Source organism: Periophthalmus magnuspinnatus, chromosome 13 (genome assembly GCF_009829125.3).
Source record: "Periophthalmus magnuspinnatus isolate fPerMag1 chromosome 13, fPerMag1.2.pri, whole genome shotgun sequence".
In the NCBI taxonomy this organism is placed as follows: Eukaryota; Metazoa; Chordata; class Actinopteri; order Gobiiformes; family Gobiidae; genus Periophthalmus; species Periophthalmus magnuspinnatus.
Window position 1 is genome coordinate 13,148,953 of NC_047138.1, and position 19,705 is coordinate 13,168,657.

A 19,705-nucleotide genomic window follows, 5' to 3' on the forward strand; every position below is an offset into this window, starting at 1 on the left:
TTAAACCCATTGTGACTGTGGATTATGGTTTTGTGACACTTTATCTAATATATTTTGTGAATTGGATTTTGTTTCATGTTTAATCACGGATCTATTAACAAATTCATTGCACTTTCTTGCAAAGGCGGAAGTTGTGACAATAATTCTCTTGTCCCGGCTGGTGCCTTTATTACCTCTCTGCGTCTCTCTGCTCTTCTAAACTCTGCTGGGCATCGTTGCGCGTCAAAACATTGCGTCTGAGCTAGACTTGCCAGGGCCAGAAAAGAGCAGAGAAAAATATCCCGAGAAGGAATGCGAAAGGAGCTTTAGAATTGGCACTGCCACGAGGAAACGAGGAGGTGCGACGTTTTCGGGCTACGTGGTGAACAGAGTTTTCTTCCCATCAAAGGTAACAACGATGATTTGCATTGGCGCATTGTTACATGTTGCTTACATCCCACTTAAACATTCAAACAAAGAGGATGTCACCAAAGGCAGTTAGCTTTTTTTTTTAATTATGACAACTTTTTATCATCAACATCTAACTTGGTGCTTGTTGCCATGTTTATTACAACGTAATAAACATGGCAACAACCATGGGCTACAGCATTATTTCCTGATGGAAGTCTTTGTTGTTGGACGAGTATATCTGCACTCGTGTCTCCTCGTGGCTGAGGTCTACGGGCCACACTGCAGCATAGTGGTTCCTATAGTAGGTTATTATTAGGACCTATGTTTGTGGTGGAAGATTCTGCATGTATGCGCCATCATCCCTGTGTGCACGCACTTTGCGCACGCAGAGGATAGCGCACACAGGGTGCACGTCAGCGCGTTATCGTTGGGGGTTACAATAACATCATGTGATGAGAAAGTCTGGGTGCATCACCTGGTTCTCCTGTATCTACACATATATGGTGATTTAAAAGGTCTACGTGTCCGACAGTGCATGTGTGAGTGTGTGCACGAGTTAAGCACTGCTGAGCTGAGGCATCCCCGCCATCTGTGCTCTGTGTGGTGGCAGAAGTTATGCCCCAGATAAAGTGCGCCACTGCCTGTGACCTGATTCATTCCAATAACTACACTCCTCAGTCCCACTTTCTTTTATCTTGGAGAGCACAAATGTGTTACAAGCGGAACTGGTGGAGGTAACACAGGTAAACACATCATAATGATGTTATAGATTGACCAGATGTACCATGTTATAACATAGTCAGAATTAAACTAGTGTTTACACAATTGCAGGAATGCCTCTCTTATTTAAATCAGTAACACTGACTACATGTATTATTACATTGACTACACGTACTCAGAAAACCTTATTTTTATCTTAAAAAGCAAAGACTGCAAAATGGTCATGCTCACCAGGGGTCTTTTGCCTGGTCTACTTTTCCGTTCATAAGCTAGATTTACCAAAGTCAACATTTAAGTCACAAATGTGTTCTCTAATGTTCACGTGAGGGCTTTTATGTTGTTGATGAGTCCTAGCCTAGTCCTAGTCTGGATCTATTTCCATTGCAGTGTGTGTGTGCAGATAGGTATTGATCATAGTGGGTCAATACCCAGGCATAGGTCAGAGAGTTGGGGGCCTTGAAAAGTGATCCCTTCTCTTGTATACAAAAACATAACCTGTACAATGTGGCTTTGGTTAGATGGTTATACATATGACAGATGAATACCGTTTCACAGACTAGAGTTGACAGGACAAAAGAGACCAACAAATTATCAAAACACATAAATATAACTACCAGCAGATGGAGTCACGAGCAATTTGCAAACTTTAAACAAAAACAAAAACTTGTTGGTTGGAAGTGGCACCATGGTAGAGCAAAACTGAAGGTTAGAGGTTTGATTCCATCTTGCCCAAAGACACCTCCTATTTACACTGGTGTATGAATGTGAGTGATTAATAATAATAATTAATAATCCAGTGATTAATTATTCTGTTTTTAAACACTGCTACTGTCAAAAAGTTCTGGCTATAGTTAAATGGATTGAAGGAGGTACTGAATGTGAGCTCCACCCTCTGAACCTGTGTGGCTGTTAGTTTGTTTACCTGGTTTTAGACTTGGTTTATTCTACATTGTTGATAGTCAAAAGAGTACAATGCTTCATGATAGCGTAAAAATGATCTCCGAGTTTTACCTAAACCCTTTCACTTATTGGGGTTCACTTATCATCGGTTCACTTATTACTCATCCTGCTGCCGCTTGCTGTACTATCATCCATATTTTATACTGCCCCTTTTAGCAGTGAGACAAGACCTCATCAGGGAGATTTGATAGGGGGGGATACGTGCGGAGGAGTCTTGCCTCTTCACTCAATGATGTCATGCTGCCGCGCTGAGCTAAAGGCCTTGATGTTAACACTGAGAGGACACAAAGTTCTGAGTGAGGTGGCGTCGAGGTAACCAAGGACCAATCCAATGCTCTGAGTTGAATCCTTGTTTGGTCTATACCCCTTCCATATCTCATCTGGTATCTCCTCCAACCTTCTCTCACTTTCTGTCATTGTCCGGAGAAAAAGGCAGCAGCAGCAGCATCAGTGTGTTACATAACAAAGGTTTTTTGTTGTCATACAAGGGCCTTTTTGGCGGTCGAGACGGGCCGTACGTATAGGCTTTTGTGTAGGCATCCCGAAATGACCAGAATGAGCTCTTTTGGTGTCCTCGGATGGCTCGCATCAGGATGGATGAATAGACTGCGGTGGAAAAAACAAGTGGAGACAAAGAGAGGAAGTGAAAAAGGAGTCATGCATTTGTTAACAACTACGGAGGCAATCTTGGCCTTGATATGCCAGTTCTAATAACACGTTTTGAAGGAAGGACCTGTTTGGATGTCTGACGTCCCACTTCTCAGGCAAATCACTCATGGAATTTGTTACTCTGTCAGAGAAGCGTTTTCACTTGCAAAGTTGCCAAATTGGCTTTTTGCATCAAGATCATACTTCAAATAAAAATGGCTGTGAAATTATTTTAACTGCATTTACCAAGATGAGTATGGCTCTCTTCTAGGGCAAAGGCTATTTTGCTATTAATATTTTATGACTTACGAAAGAGTATAAAATGTAACCTTGAATTCTAAGGATGATATGGCAGAAATGAAATTCAGTGTAATTTATTTTTACTTTTATTTAATAAAATGGCTCAGCATGAATTTCTTGAACATAAACACAGCAAACTTTGAGTCATTTCCATTTAACACAAGAAATAGTAACAAAAGTTCCTCTTAAGTCCACATTCTGCGCCAACCACAATGTTTTTCTAACTGTAGACCCCTCAATTAAAAAAGACCCAAGCATACAATTGACACTTTGAAAAACAAAAACAGAAGCCATACATAAATACACATATGTTCTGTGATGGTGACAACATAACAAACCGCATGCAATCTGACCACTTAATTAAATACAAGTTCATATAGTTGCTGCGGCATGTCTTAAAATAAGATTGCTTCTTCAAATGATTCCTGATCTAAATTGGAGACAGATATATGTATTTATATTGCTTCATTCTACTAACAACGCTTAAGTATACTGTTGAAACATCTCTACTTGGATTATATAAAAGCATTTCATTGCAGGTCTATTTGGTAAGGACACATTATCATTGTGGTTTATACATCCACACATCAGCCGCCAGCCGACAGCTGTAAGCATCCATCAGAGCTCTGTATCTCAGGAAGCACTTCATGTGTCTGGCCCCCGCTTCAGGAGTAATGGACAGGTCGCCCGCATGAATCACATTTACATTTGAAAAGGTTCAGCTGTCCCTCTCATCACAAAGAAACAAATGTAGCTGCCAAAGCCTCAGATGAGCTACAATCTAATGTCATTAAATGTATTGGGGGCTTAGGCTGGAGCTTTTATTCTTAGACCATTTTCCGAACCCATTTACTAGGAATAATTAGCTAGCTTTGTTTTTCTGTGGTGAGTAGCTGAGGCCATCAAGGTAATTCAATCAAAGAATCATCAGTTTGTGTTTTTGTAATGATGCAATAAAGAAATGTAATTAGACATATATGGCAGGTGCAGATGTTGCTCAAAAGCTTAGTGCTTCAAGCAAATAGTTACAAAAGCGGTTTGACCCAGACTCGATCTTCTAGTTTAGGGGTAAATGCTCTCTCCTCCAAGTGAGTCACAAATAATAAAAGGTGAGGTGATTTTTTGCAGACTTGACAAGCTGCTTAAACAGCTGACAGAGACATAATAACAATAATAATGCAGTAATACATTTAATTTATATAGTGGCTTTCAAGACACCCGAAGCACTTTACGGTGCATTATTGTTGCTCAGTGGTGGTGAGCTGCTATTGCAGCTACAGCTGCCCTGGGGTAGACTGATGGAAGAAAGGCTGCCAATTTTCACCATTGGTCCCTCTGGCCAACATCAACACTCACACCACATTTATACAAGTGGTTGATGTGTCTTGCCTAAAGACACAGCAATAGTTTCTGCTAGAGCCATTGCTGCCCCACTGCAGTCTCGCATCCAAGTACTAACCAGGCGTGGCCTCTGAGATCTGGCATTGACAAGCCAGTATGACCGTGCCAGATGTGATCCCTCATCCACCCGAAAACAATCACATTTATACATTGACCCTAGAGTGGATCTCACTCAAAACACACATTAGCTTACAGTAGCAGAGATCAAACCCAGCTTTGGCTCAGAGGATACCAGCTGATCTTCTTTAATCATTTGTTACTATATCTGTTTATCTTTGGCCTTATCTCACATTTATCTTTAAAAAAATGGAAATACACTTTATTAACAGTTGGAGTTGAGGTGGGCTTAATCTTGCAGCATTATCAAACATAACTACTGACCTTTCTCTGCTGTTGCATAAACATTTAATAGACTTGTATCAATTTGCTTTATACTGTGTTTCTCACCAGTGGCTTATATCATATTTAGATTAACTGAAAGCCACCACAAACAAGACATATTTTTATCCTCCTTTCAAGCCCTGAAATGACAGTGAGGAGAGCTTTGGGCTAAATGTCTGCGTGTGTGTGACAGGGGGTCAAATCTGACAACTGTACTGAGCGTGTCTTTGTGCCACAAAACCACACCACTGGCTGCCATTCAGAGGAGAGGAAAACAGGCACGTCTCTCTGCCACCATTTATTTATATGCCCCCCTCCCTCTCTCTCTCTTTCCTTCGTCCTAACCAACCTGCACTGGATGGAGCGGTTATCATCAGCCTCTCAAACAATCATATCACAGGACACTGAAGAGCAGAGAGGCCTCTTTTGTTTGTCCTCCTGCTCCCATTCACAATTTTATTAGTTTTTTCCAGATGGCTCACCACAGACACACAAGACAAAGAAAACACAACATATGGATAGTTAATGGACGTTAAATGACTTTCTATTGACTTAAGTACAACAAACATGTACATATATTATACTTCATGCATACATGTGTAAACGACTATTATATATAACCAGTATTATAATTACCATAGTGACACATCAACAAAATGAAATGCAAATCTTCTGTTGGAGGGCGCGTCACCTGCTTGTCTTCAGTCTTCTTTACCTAGAATGTTCCACAGTATGCCTTTAAACCTATCCATCTCCATGAAGATAAGCAAGCGACACAGTGCTTCTACATGGAGATAGATACAGATCAAGTAGTAGCGAGGTGACCCCACTCATACTAAGAATGCAGTTCATTGACAACATTCCAGACAAAGCATTAACAACTCCGTGAGAACAAGCTCTGTACTGGAAAAGTTACATAGTGCACTTTTAATGTTCACCTGGGATGGTATATTGCGTTTTTTATATGCTCTGTGGGTGAGTTACCTAGCACTTATCACAATCGTCATTCCTACTTGGTTCCAGCTTCATACATGATTCATAAGGTCAACTTCTACGCTTTACCACTGCTTCTCTGCTTCATATTTTGTCTGTTTAACTGATCAATATCTCCAGCTGAGTTTGATGTTGTCACACTGATGAATAACTGTTTGTGTTGGTTCAAATGCCCCTCTCCTGTGTGGCCCTAACTGAGACTTTGGATTGGTTCCTGGTCAGTGCACTAATCTTCTCAGTCACCAGGGTGCACAAGTATTTTAAGGGCTCCGTCTATTTCAATGTTGTGGAGTGAAGTGAGCAGAGCACGGGCTTCGCAGTTGTGCTAGTCTAAGCAGATTATCCCGCAGCCTCCTAGACTTAAATACTAAATGTGAGCGAGCAATGCCTCCTCTGTTTTCCCAATAAGGCTTGTGCTGGTGGGACACGGCAAACGGAGGCAGCTGATGGTGGCACCTGCAGCGAGGGTGCAGCTGCTTTGGTACACGCTGCCAGTCCATTAGCTTGAAGACAGTGTGGCTTTTAAGGAGGTAAATACAGTATAGTAGACTGTTTACTGTGGCTGGCAGCATGGTGTATGTAGTCAGAGGGGGCCCACAGGGATCTTTTAATGGAATAGTTACTCAACAAATTCTGCATATTTATGAATCACTATGACAGAGCCTTTGCAAGTGTCACATTTAAATGTTTTTTACTGTTGAACCCAATAACTAGCACTTATAAGCATTGCTTTATAATTCTATCCATGTCTCCATTGAGATGTTATTGCTTTGCCTGGAATGTTCCACAGTATGGCATTAACACTTATCTATCTTCATGACGTGACCCAGACCAAGTTGCATACTGGTTCTGTGGAGAGATAACCTCATTCACAGTTGCACGTTTCTAAGGTAATTTTAGCAATACAAACACCAGTGATAAGATCAAAATAAGAAGTTTAATGTCATACTGTGGAACATTCCAGGCAAAGCAATAACATCTCCATGAAGACAAGCAGTAATCAGTTGCACTTAAACTAGAAATGTGAATAAAGACTTATTTTTAGCTAGCCTAGCACAAAGGATGTCGAAACATATCCCATGTTTATGCAGGTGGGAAACTGAGTGTTGGCGAGAAGGAGTGCTAATCCTATCAGACAGCACCTGCTCCTCAGTTTGCAGGCCTAGTGTCAGTTTGCAGTCGTTACACAAGTCCACCCTGTCTCATCCTTCTTCTCCCTCCTTCCTCCCCCTCAGGTGTGTGCCTCCCGCCCCAGCGCCCACCACGGCCCTCACCTGTGTGTTGCGGTGCTTTCCTTGTGAGCCGACCTGGGCTGGCAGTCCCTTCTTGCACCGCCCGCCAACCCCGCCCATGGTCAGAATGACGCGCTCCAAGACCTTTCAGGCCTACCTGCCTAGCTGCCACCGGACCTACAGCTGCATCCACTGCCGAGCTCACCTGGCCAACCACGACGAGCTCATCTCTAAGGTAACCACAGGTCCTATAGTGTGCGTACATCTGGAGTGTATGAGACAGGTTGTGTGGCTTAGAACTGGAGTAGTTAAGGAGGTTTGGGTTTCCATCACCATGAGAGACAAGAAGTGATGTAAACAGGACATTACACGAGTGCTTCAAAAACAATTCATTTTCTTTTTACATTTTATTACTAATAGTAGTCTGTGTAGTCCCTCATTTGTCCCATTATGTTCTATCGCAAGAAAATTGATTTTGTGAAAAAGACAGTGATTTTTTGGAATAAGTTTCACAACTCCACTGAACTATTTGGAGAAACGTTTTCACCCTTAAAACATTTTGCCCAGTTGACAGGTTTCAATTTTTATTTCTCTTGGTTAATAGTAGTAGGCCACTAATAACAGTTTGGATTACCAATGGTCAATCAAACACAACACAGTTCTAAGTAGACAGAAGTAGACAGACTTTTTCAATACCAAAAAAGTACCAAACCATAATACTGAGGAAACACAGGTGGCCTCATGTGGGTGGTCCATTTGAATAAAAAGGGGAGAGCTAAAAACCTGTTGATTGATGTGAGTGTTTATTTTTCAGTCATGCAGCAGCCCCTTTGTAGAGTGTACACAGCAGTCAAAGTGTTCACTCCCCTCTGAACCTACACTCCCATTCTTAACAGTTCCTTCACAGTAATAAAATTCACGCCAAGTTGAACAAAAGGCACAAAACAACACATCACTTTTTCATTTCTTGTTTACCACATCTCAACTGTTAAAAATCCATATAGCTCTGCCTTGTCATTAATTACAGCAGGCGCCTAACATTTCAAAACATCACTTTGCAGTATAATGTTGCCCTCTTGGATTGAATGAGTTTGAATGAGAAGTGTACATAAGACAATATTCTAACAATGAGCACCTGTACCTCCGTGTCATCTGCCACACTATTGTCTATGGATGGATTAGGCTCTAAGCTGGTTGGATTATGAATGCACTGTCACTTTTTCCATGCGTGATCATGAAAACACAGCTCAGCTCTTCTGACAAAGGCCCGGTGCCAGTCGTAAGAGCGCCGCACAAAGCAGGCAAACGCTTTATTGTTTCCTCCACGTGCTTCTGCTTTCTATTAGTTACTGTAGCCCGGCCAACCACCAGGTCATTGGAAACACACAGCCTTTACCTGAAGCCCTAACTCTTGTATAAATGCAGAAAAAAAGATTATTTGTCATGCTAAATGTCATAATAAACATGTAACAGTTCAGTAGGGAGCAGGCAAGTCATCAGTGGTGGAAGGTAACAAATATAAGAAGTAAAGTACTGCACTTAAGTAGAATTTTGTAGGTATCTGCACTTTATTTACTGTGGATACTTTTTACTTTGACTTCAGTACATTTGAGAGCAAGTATCTGTACTTTCTACTCCACTACATTTTAGAACAGGACTGAAAGTAAAAAGTACTTTTAATATGATTTGAGGAGGGTTTTTTTTATCATGCTCATGATAACAACCTGACTAAAGTTTTCGAGTTCAAGCTTCGGCTTTGAGAAAACAAAAATAAATACACAAAACTTGTGAGAAAAATTAAGAAATCAAGTGTTACTATTGACCAAAATCTGTATCACTACATTTAACACTTAAACAAATGATCAACTTTTCACTCTTAAAGTATATTTTTTAAACGGGTACTTAAATATTTTTACTTAAGTAGATTTTTTCATGTGATACTTTTACGTCTACTTGAGTAACCTTTTTACCTCTGTATCTGTATTTCTAGTCAAGTAACAAAATAGAGTACTTCATCCACCACTGCAAGTAATTATGTAAAGTAATTTTGTTCAGTAACAAAAAATGTAAACAAACCTATAGTACTGCACTTCAAAACCATCAGAATCAGAGGGATAAATGCTGGAATGTCTATACATAATTCCTTCCTGATTTGAAGGATTTTGTGAGGATCCTTCCCTATTGAAAAAATATAATATTGATTTGAACTGCATTTTTGCTATAACAATGGAGGACCACTGCCATGGCTTGAAACCCATGAAGAGTTTAATGTTATCTCTAAGATACGCACAACTTGTGATAATTGACATTCTATAGACATTTTGACATACTAAACATAATAATAATAAACCAACTCATCCTGAAATAACCCTCTCTTTCTCTTTGTGCAGTCCTTCCAAGGCAGCCAGGGCAGGGCCTACCTATTCAACTCAGTGTAAGTATCTGTCTCTTTGTGGCTTTTACAAACGGGGGTTGAATGTGAGGAGAGATTGTGTGCTGGGAACACATGTAGGCCCACTCAACTTAGGAGATATAGTAGAAATAGGACATGTACAAGTATCTTTGTGACGCAAGTGGTCACGTTGGTGTCCTAGTAGAGACAAAGCCAGCGTATGGCTCGCAGCACAGGCCATTATCAGTTGAATTGAGAGTGAAAATGAGACGATGCTCTGTGGCCCGGTGCCCCATCAGTATTCAGTGTGAGTGGGTGTGAGGCACTGATTCACTCCAGCTCATCATACACCATTTTATCTCAATAGCGTAACTAGTGCACTTTAACTAGGACATATAACTTTGCCTTCTTTGATAGGAGCTGAAATAAGGAGTTAATGTGAAATTACAATGGCACAGTGTGAACCAAATAATCAATTTATAGTTTTTCACAACTTCTGTCTTTGAGTGTCTTGTCTTTTGTACTTGTTGTGTGGGTAAAGCAGGAGCATTTGAGAAGACGTAGGCACTAAACTTCTTTGGGGTTCTCGAGGCAGAAAATATATCAAAGACCCCCATATTGTCCTTCACCATGATATACAATAAACATGATACATACATACATACATGATGACAATAAAATTCAGAATTTGTATAATATGTATAAACCAAATGTATGTGAAGATTCAATAGGTTGAGAAAGGTGGCCCTAGGTTACACTACATTAAAAATATATCAGATTAAGTGCTACACTGCTCGAAAATGAAAATCTGCAAAGAAAAGTGTATTGGATGCAGAAAAAACCCATGTCTAGTTGTCTGAAGTACTAAAAACAAATTCAAAATGAACCAAAGTTAAGTGAATACATTTAAATAAATAGTTGTATTTAGTTACAGTTTTATGAGATGACTGTTGGTTGTTGTCTGAATATATGAGTACATAGATGTAATTTAGCATGTTTCCACTCCTACTTCTTCCATTCCATTAAATCTGTTTATTTGTGCATCTCAGGGGTGAACGTTGGGTGCGGTCCTGCGGAGGAGAGAGTCTTGCTCACGGGCCTGCATGCTGTAGCAGATATTTACTGTGAGAACTGCAAGACCACCCTGGGCTGGAAATATGTAAGTGTCCTCCTGTCTGATTGATTCACTGTACATAGGCTGGCAGGCAAGGTTACAGAGGGATTCAGTCTCAGGTTAAAGCCCACACTAATTTTATTTGCTTTTTAATTGTATTTGGCCTAGGCAGCGGGACATAGGACTCTGCTGGAGACAAGGAAGCACAGTAATGGTGTATATGGCTCAGTATATCAGAGTCTAAAGGAATAAGAGGTTTTTTCATTATTGTGTTCCCTGCAAAAGTAAAGGTTTTATGAGCTCCTTTCACTGTAAGTGGATTACCTACTGTAAATGGGGATGGCATTTATTGCTTTGGAAATGCTGAAAGAGGGAGGATGCAATACACACTCATTGTCAACAACAAGAATACATTTTATGTTGTAAATGAAAACAATACAAATATTGAGCAATCCACTAGGGGATAAAGGGAGTGAGAGGTTCGATCGTTAGGAGCGGCAATCAGGAGTTATGCCTTGGACTAAACAATGTACCACTCAGTAGAGGAAAAGAACTGCCAGTCCTATTTTGAATCTTAAAGATACACTAAGTAGCTTTTCTAATGGATGGCTTGCCTGGAATGTTGCACAGTATGGCATCAAAGTTGGAGACAAATTGGTGATGCCACCAGGCCAAGTTACAAGTCAGTCATAGTAAGAATGCATGGCAATATTATTTCCATGGCGACAAGAAAAGTTTTATAGGCAAGGCAAGTTTATTTGTATAGTACAAATGTACACAAGGTAATTCAAAGTGCTTTACAGAATAAGAAAGACATTAAAATCACAATACAACAAATCAAAACATAAATAATCAAAAATAATCATCATAAAATTAACATTAAGGGAGAAAATGCAGAATAAAAAGAATTTAAACATTGTGAAAGTAGAGGCCTGTCTCACATCTTCAGGAAGATTGTTCCAAGTTCTAGTTGCATAAAATTGAAATGCTGATTCACCATGTTTAGTCCTGACTCTGGGCACCAGCAGGAGGCCAGACCCTGAAGTCCTCAGAGTGTGAGATGGTTCATATGGCACTAATATGTCAGAGATGTACTTTGGTCCTAGGCCATGGCGAAACTTGTACACAAGCAGAACTGCTTTAAAGTCTTTAAAGTCTATAGTGCACCTTGAAAAGACTCACTTGTGGTAAAAGTCATATTCTGTTTGACTTTCCAAAGAATTGTAACTCACTAAAATAGATGCAAATGGGCCTGTTTCTTGGATGTGTCAGACTACAGTTGCCAGAGGTGTAGAAGCTGTAAAAACAAGGCTTTGATACTGTATAAAAGTAAAAGCATCTCCACATGACTCACAGTTACAAAATATTGACGTCAGTGCCAACAGTTACAGGTCACAGCTCTCAGCCAGTTTTAACAGTAGCTATCATACAGAATAAAGGTGACTATTGATAATCCAAAGTTTTGACAGTGCTACTGCTATAAAACAAATTCAAAATATAAAAACTATAACAAAGCAAACAATTCAAACTTAATAGAGATCAGCACTTCAATGGACCAATCAGACCAGGGCAAATGTGTGATGAAGTGATGCTTTCCTCTTGCTTGTTTTTGTAATTGGATCTAACCTAATTGTTTTATTAGGACTATGAGGATTTATGGACCACAGCATAAAAGTTAGAGTTAGATACAGTTTTTTGTAGTGACTGGACAGTTTAATCTGCCTTTCACTTACAAAGATACTGTTTTATAGATCCCATGTGATTAGACTTGCTTTAACCTCAATCACTTTATCCATGATCCTGAGTTTTTGCGCAACATGTGAAGGAGCACGTGCCTGCAGTGTGTGGACCAGGTGGAATTTGAGTTCCCTTGTCACAACATCCACACATGTCTCCATATATCAGACGGGCTAAGAGCATGTGCAGCTGTCAGCGTGGAGGTTAGAAATCTGTAACTCAACAGTCAGGAGGCAGGACGCAAACAGAACCCCCTGTTGTTCATCTCATGTAAAGTCCCATTGACCAACATCTTGACCTCAAAAATAACTATTTCCTTATGGAGACCTGTGTCATCATGCTCGATTCTGTTTGCTCTATTTTTGACCGGACCACACCGCGGACACCAGATAGCACATAATGGACGGTTGCCATTAATATCAGCTGTTTTTTTTGCAGTGGTCAGAGTCCCATGGAGAGGACTGACCCACTGCACTCCTTCACTGAGAAATCTGATAATGTGCTGTGTAGCCTTCAAACTAAAAAAGGGTACAGACACCCGCAGTCAAAGAGTGTTTGTGCTGGTGAACTGTGTGCCATTCTGAGGCAATTAGTGCTTGTATCAACAAGGCCTGGCATCGCCCAAAACACTCATTCTATTGCGGTCCCCACCCCTAAATGCCATCGTAATAATTATTTCTGCTGTTTTCTTTCTGTGAGTAGAATCCATCAATTTGCTATTATGCATCAAATTGTGATTTAAAATCCACTTTTTTATTTTGTCATAAATGTCTTAGGGAAGAATTTGTTTCTTAGCATCAGTCATCCAACAACCAGATTATCTTCTCTTCTGGCATTTGTTTGTCAAATATTTAAGTTTTTTAATCTGCCAATCTAGTAAAATACTAGTTTGTGTCTGTAATTCAAATCAAATCCATAGACACCATAGTTTAATGTAGAGTGGAGTACAAAAGTTCAAATCTAGTGCTCACATTTGAAGTGAACAATGCCAGTGATTGGATCAATATTTCTCATCAAATGACTTCAGAGAGGTGTAGATTATGAACTAGTGATAACTGGAAACAAACAGTTTGATAGATTACTTGAGTAAATTAATCAAGCAACATGTTGTTCAGCAAGAATAATAGGAGTAATTTACTTTAATCTTCATCAGAGTTTAAGTTTAGATTAACAAGCCTGTACAGATGCTCATAACTGTACCGCTTGCATCAACCTCAACTTGTTTAGTCATGCCAACTGTTTTGACAATACTTTAACAATATCTGCACTTTATTACACCCATTTCTACATTATCTTTTCAAAATAATGTCTTTAAACTACAACAAATTAGTTTTATTTTTGGCCGCTCATGTCACCTTAATAGTGCAGAACAGTTTGTGGCACAAATACACCCACTCCTGTGTTTTAAGCAGCAAGTTCCATCTTTATGTTTCTATCTGTGGGATTGGTTTGCTACTCATTTTGTCCCCGGGTGTTCTGGATTGCATGTGAGTGGGAGAATTAGTGCATGTTACTGCTTGCACGCTCCAAACATCACCTTTTTAGCTGGCTGCATGTGAAGCTGTGTAAAACCTGCAGGGCTTTTCATTCTGGCACCATCTCTTCATTTCCAAGCTCATTCCTGCCAACACGATGTTACAAGGATTTGACTTTCACTTGCGTGGACTCTCCTCTGCTCTACTCTGCATCACTTAATGACTGACTCTTTTTAGTTATATAACCAGCTTCCAGGGACCAGACCAGGCCACTGAGTCAAGGATTTTGTCATGTGTAGTTGATGAGATGACGATTGACTTTTTGGGGAAAACTAACCGTTCTCTCTCTCTCCTTTCTGTGCCCTATAGGAACATGCCTTTGAGAGCAGCCAGAAATACAAAGAGGGAAAGTTCATCATCGAGTTGGCCCACATGATCAAGGACAACGGCTGGGACTGATGCCGACCGGGTGACGCGCGCATGGATGGACAAATAAATAGAAACTGAAGGGAAGGGGCAAGGGTTGGGGTCTTATGTGTGGCGGGTTAGTGTGTGACTTGGGTTTGGCTGATCTACCATTAACCTCTGTAACTCTCTGCCCATTCCCTCCCTTTTGACCACACCTGTCTGGATGTATACACTCTATTAACAAAACCACGCAGACATCCCAGCTTGAGAGACCTGACGCAGCTAAGCAAATGTGTAGTCATAGCAAATGGGGTTACGCTGAGTATATACAGTGTGGTGTGCTCTTTGAAAAAAAAAAACATTAGATTTTTACTGACAGGTTAAAGATCTGATGGGGATTGCGCTTGTCCCTGCTGTGAATGAGATGACCTAGGGGTGATTAGTGCAAAAATCCAGTTGATGGAAGGGGGGGGGGGGGGGGGGTGCCAGCTGTGCCAGCGATGAAACCTGGTATTCGGAGGGCAGGACTTGGCACGGTTGCTATAGGCACAGAGCAGCGGTACCAGTGGTAGAGGGTGGATTTCAACATGGTGGCTTGATCTCTCTGTCCCTTTAAGCTTTGATAGCTTCCTGGCCCGCTCCGGCTCAGATGTAGCGGTTTCAAACTGGGCGGGGGTAGTGAAAGAGATACACCATGCGCTCGGCCCTTTCCAAAACCACTCAGTGTAGGGTCAGGAGCACCAGGAGCGTCAGGAGCGACAGGAGCAGACGTGGAGCGGCCTCCCTCAGAGTTGTATTCATCCGCGTGGTGTTATGCGATACTAGGATCACGAGCTGCATGTCGGCTGTCTGCGTTGTGTTACTTAAGCAGGTAGAATTACACAACAGGAGCGTGTCTCAGGTGAACAGCGCTGTCAGCACCTTCGCAGTGTGAGCGAGCACAGGTGTGATCACTCAGTACGTTTACATGCAGGGAGGAAATTCAAATTATTGCACAGGACTATGGGAAAAACTGTAATAAACACAATGACAACTGAAGTATTTGGTTGGTTATTGGCCTATGTTTACAAAGAAGTACTCAAAGCATATCCCAGAGTCAGAGAGTGGTACTGATGTGTAGAGTAATAAGACACTTTTCAATTACTCTGCAAACTTGGTCTCAAATGTAGTTAAATTTAAGCTGTTGTCGATAATATTGCTTAAATGTGCTTGCAGAAGGCACAAGTAACATGTTGCATTTGTCTGCTAAATGTTGATATTTATAAATTAATCGAGTGCGGGCGCTCTAATCTAATTATGGATAGCGTTAGCTTGTTTTCTACTTTTTAACAAAGGCTACATACTGTTAATAGGCATCACATGTTAGCAGCATTAGCCCTAACAAGATCAAGACTGAAGGCACACAGTAGTTTGATTAGTTCCTGTGCGAAATGACAAATACGGTAAGAGGGCATAGTGTAACATCTCATGCATGTAAACGTACTGGACAGAGAATGCTTGACTAGCTAAAGTCATTCTGGAGGAGATTGCATTTATAATTACAAACAGAAAAGATATGGGCTCTTTCAGTCTGGGATGGCTGCTCTAACCGGCTGTAACTACCACATCCGCAAAACCTACTGGGCAAGATTAAGAGCAATGTACTTTGTTTTATTTTTGTATTGAGGCTGGGACTTGGCAGATTTCCTGATGGATATGTATCATGCAGTGGTTAAATGCAGTCACATCATTATTTCTGGGGTACAACATGCATGCTAATAGTGCTCTGGACTGGATTTTTCTTGATCACAGTTACATTTGTTTTGGTGTGCTGTTCTATAGTGACCACACGCTACATGTAAATGGAACACAGACCTGAGGTTGGATCAGCGGGGTCCCCTTGCAGCAGGACCACAGCGTTAGTCTGAATACTCCTGCTTTCTTTGTGTTTCCTGATGTTGTGAACATTGCTCTCGAGACGTTGCCCTGTATTTATTGAGTCCGGTTCTGAGCTTACCACGGAGACTTGCATTCTCTATCGAACTGCTCCAGCACAACCAAAGAACTCACCCGACAACAATAAATTGACCAAACAAAAGCTCTCTTTTTGCTTGGGCAAAGTGTTGCAAAACAAGGGGGTGTGTGTATAGCTGAAAGCCAAGGTTGTGGATAGCCTTTCTTTGTGAGTATATGTATAATGCATTATGATTTTGTAAACAACAGATCTTAATATATGAATATATATTCAGTTTACTGTATTCACCATGAGGATTACTGTTCTCTTGTCAACCTCTGTGTTACAGATTGTAAATAGTGTTATTGTACTGTGTTTTATTATGATCTATATGATCTTGAATGAATATGATTTCGGTCATGTCATGCTTTCTCTCCGGTATCCCACATCGGCTGTACAATAACTACTTTTTTACTGAAATGTTACAATTTTAATGTCTTTTGTAAGGGAGGATGCTGATGTTGACTATGTATCATTGGATCTTCATCTAATAAAAGGCATCTTGGTATCCATACTGAAGTGGATGACTTTTTATACTTTTTTCCAAGCTAATTTGCCCTGTATGCCAGTTTGTAATTGAAAACATTGGTCTGGTCCTTGCGGGTCATATTTAGCCTGGCCAGCCTCCATTTGTCAGGTCTGCATGAATAAATCAGAATAGTGCGGGAAGAACATTTATTTTGGTAGGTACAGTATAAATTATGCATTAAATTCAGATAGAGTCACTACAAAAAGCTTTCCCATTCAAGCACCATTTTGCTAATAGCATAAATACAATAATAGTACTGAATTTGGTTCATATATTTACTTCATATTATGATTTGTAATACTTTAACTTTAATTAAACCCCAAAATAGAATTAGATAAACAAGATCATGTTGTGTAAGTAATAGAGGTGGGTTAGGCAGAAGAAGAGTGGTATGACTAACTGCTGTGACTGCTAACACCGCCCACCTGCCTACCTCCCACTCAAAGCTCTTATTTTCATTACACAGTAGTGAAACATCTTGAGAGCAGTGTATCCATGTCCATTTTTTTCATCCTAATAGTAGCAAATGAATGCCTGTTACCATGGGGACAGTCAAATGTAATTGCAAAGATGCTGGATGGCCCTGCTGGTGGTACGTGTTGCTCACATGAAAACATCATACTTCGTACAAATGATTCACTGTTGTTGCCATTAGTGATACTGACTGAATTTACCAACGCTGTTACACCTGTTATAGATGGTTATTTTTATCAATGTGGTGACCATTCTCAATTCTGCCAACCTCAACACCTATAAATAAATGTGCACATGCTGCTCATGAGTTTATTTTTCAATTCAACTCACTAGTGGTGCTAGTTGTTAAAATACCTTTCCAGATTGTAATAAAATTCGCAAAGAATGAAAGAGGTCAAGCAGTGGTATTTATTGCCCCATTCTGTGACCTAGTCCTCAACTGAACAGCTAATTTATAACTTTATATACACATCCTTTTATTAGTTGCACATGTTTAATGTTGTGCACTACTTTTGTCTGTTTGTTTTACACACTAAAAGCTAATATCACCACTATCCCTGCAACTACCACCACTACCTCTGCTACGACCACCACTATCATTGCTACTACCGATAGTTGTACTGCTGCAGGTACTACTTTACTTTAATACCTATGACTATTCCATTCGCCCACTGACAACCTGCTTTCATGAACAGCAATTAGGGCCACTCTTTACACTAAAACAACAAAACTTTAAATAACTAGGCTACCCAATTAAAACCGCTGTCTGTTACGTTTTGTTCTGGGACAAGCCAACAACTGCAGATTAAAAGTAATTACCGGGTACTAGTTTTAACCCTATCACTGTACTATCACGAAACTTGGATACATTAGACCTACTATCACCATTCCCATGATGAGTACTACTACTTCTAAAAAGCACTATAGCCTTAAAAGTACTTTAACTACCACTGCATTATACACCCCCAAAACAACTCCAAATGGGCTTCTTTACTACCTAGAATACTTCCCCTGCTGCTACTCCCATGGACCTTTAAACTGAGGTGTTAATGATACTACCATATGTAGCTTTGGGTCTACTTTTAATTCAACTAAGAAAAAGTACTTGCGGGACCAAAAAAACCTCTCATATTAAACAATACATCTGAAAAAACTCATTTCAAGTAAATTAATTGAAGCATCAAGTTACTTAACACCCTACTGGATGTCTGTTTTGAATGGTCCTGTAGTGTCTCTGGCTGTCCGACTTGGCTAACCCACTCCAAATCTCTCCGCAGCAGATGGTGCCGTGTTTGCATTGGGCCACGTCTCCTAGCAACACTCTTTCTGCCTCTCTCTCTCTTTCTCTTTGCAAAATCTAAACCAATGGAGGAGTTGGTGTCATGCACTGTCTGGGTCTGTTATTGCCCACCCCTCCCTCCCCTGTCTCCTCTCTGCTGCCTCCCTACATGCTTGTCACCGTTGATGGCAAATGTTAAAAAGTGGGCCATGCTTCTACTTGTCTGGATTACTATACATGAGTAGTGGTGATGTGTAAAAACTAGGATACAGGGAGGGACAGACAGACAAAGTACAAAGCATACTAACACCAAAATGTAATGAGTAACCTTACATGACCTACATTTTACAGATGCTGCCAGCTGTATGGTGAGGCGGGTTGAATACGGACACACATAGGATTTGTAAGGACAATTTTCAACATAGTGACGTCAAAATCTAGGCCAAGCAGGACTGTGTCAGCACTTATATAACCACTACGGAATGTGTGATGATAACAATGCAGCATCACTCCTCCATGCAAAAAGACTGTCACAGATTTCTGATTGGTGCTGAGTGTGAGAGAGAAAGACTATTGTGTTCACACCGAGTAAGTGGCTGAGGGCTCTTAAGGACACGACCCGTCAAAGTTTCTGGAGTACATGAGAAATTTTCAATGTCTCGGCTGATTTGTGATAAACTCCAGAAGTGAGCTGTTGTAAAAGAGTCAACCCACATGAGTTTGGGAGAATTTAGGATCAACTAAAGCCTATAAAAAGATTATTGGGGAAAACACACACATTTTTCCAATTGTTTGCATAGTTCTTTCTATTTCAAGACTTGGCGCAACAGTGTCATTAATTAACTGGCTTGTTTTGGCTGACCTGAAAATCAAGCTCTTGGAGTAGAGCTGCTGCTCCACCACATTCAGACCCATCTCAGGTGGCTCAGCATCTGTTTTGAACAGCCCATGTCTCTGGAGAGATGTCTGGACATGTCCCAGTGGGAGGGGACTCCTGGGAACACCCTAGACAAACTCAAGCCCTTTAAAAACGTGTCTCTCTGTTGCTACTGCAGTAACTTTGCTGCTACTGGTTTTATAGTTAAAATGTAAAATATATTAATGGAGTTTATCACATTAACTGTTGTTGCCATAACTGTGCAGTCGTCTATTCAGCATATTGTCTTTTTATACAGCCTTTAACTTAGACTAGCCATCCATAATATGGGCTTCAACTGCCTCAGTGCACTGATAAGAAACAAGTGTCCTCACAACACCTTCTTTTAATGCTCCCTTCACT

At 40.5% G+C, this 19,705-nt stretch overlaps 1 long non-coding RNA gene and 1 pseudogene across 1 annotated transcript; both read left to right on the forward strand.

The window, feature by feature from the left end:
- The first annotated feature begins 711 nt into the window (after nt 1-711).
- LOC117380044 (protein yippee-like 2) lies at nt 712-9,463 on the forward strand (annotated as a pseudogene).
- A 998-nt stretch (nt 9,464-10,461) lies between these two features.
- On the forward strand, nt 10,462-16,663 carry LOC117380045 (uncharacterized). Its single transcript, XR_004542128.2, has 2 exons — nt 10,462-10,576; nt 14,113-16,663. It is a non-coding gene; the product is annotated as an uncharacterized LOC117380045 (long non-coding RNA).
- Nucleotides 16,664-19,705: the final 3,042 nt, after the last annotated feature.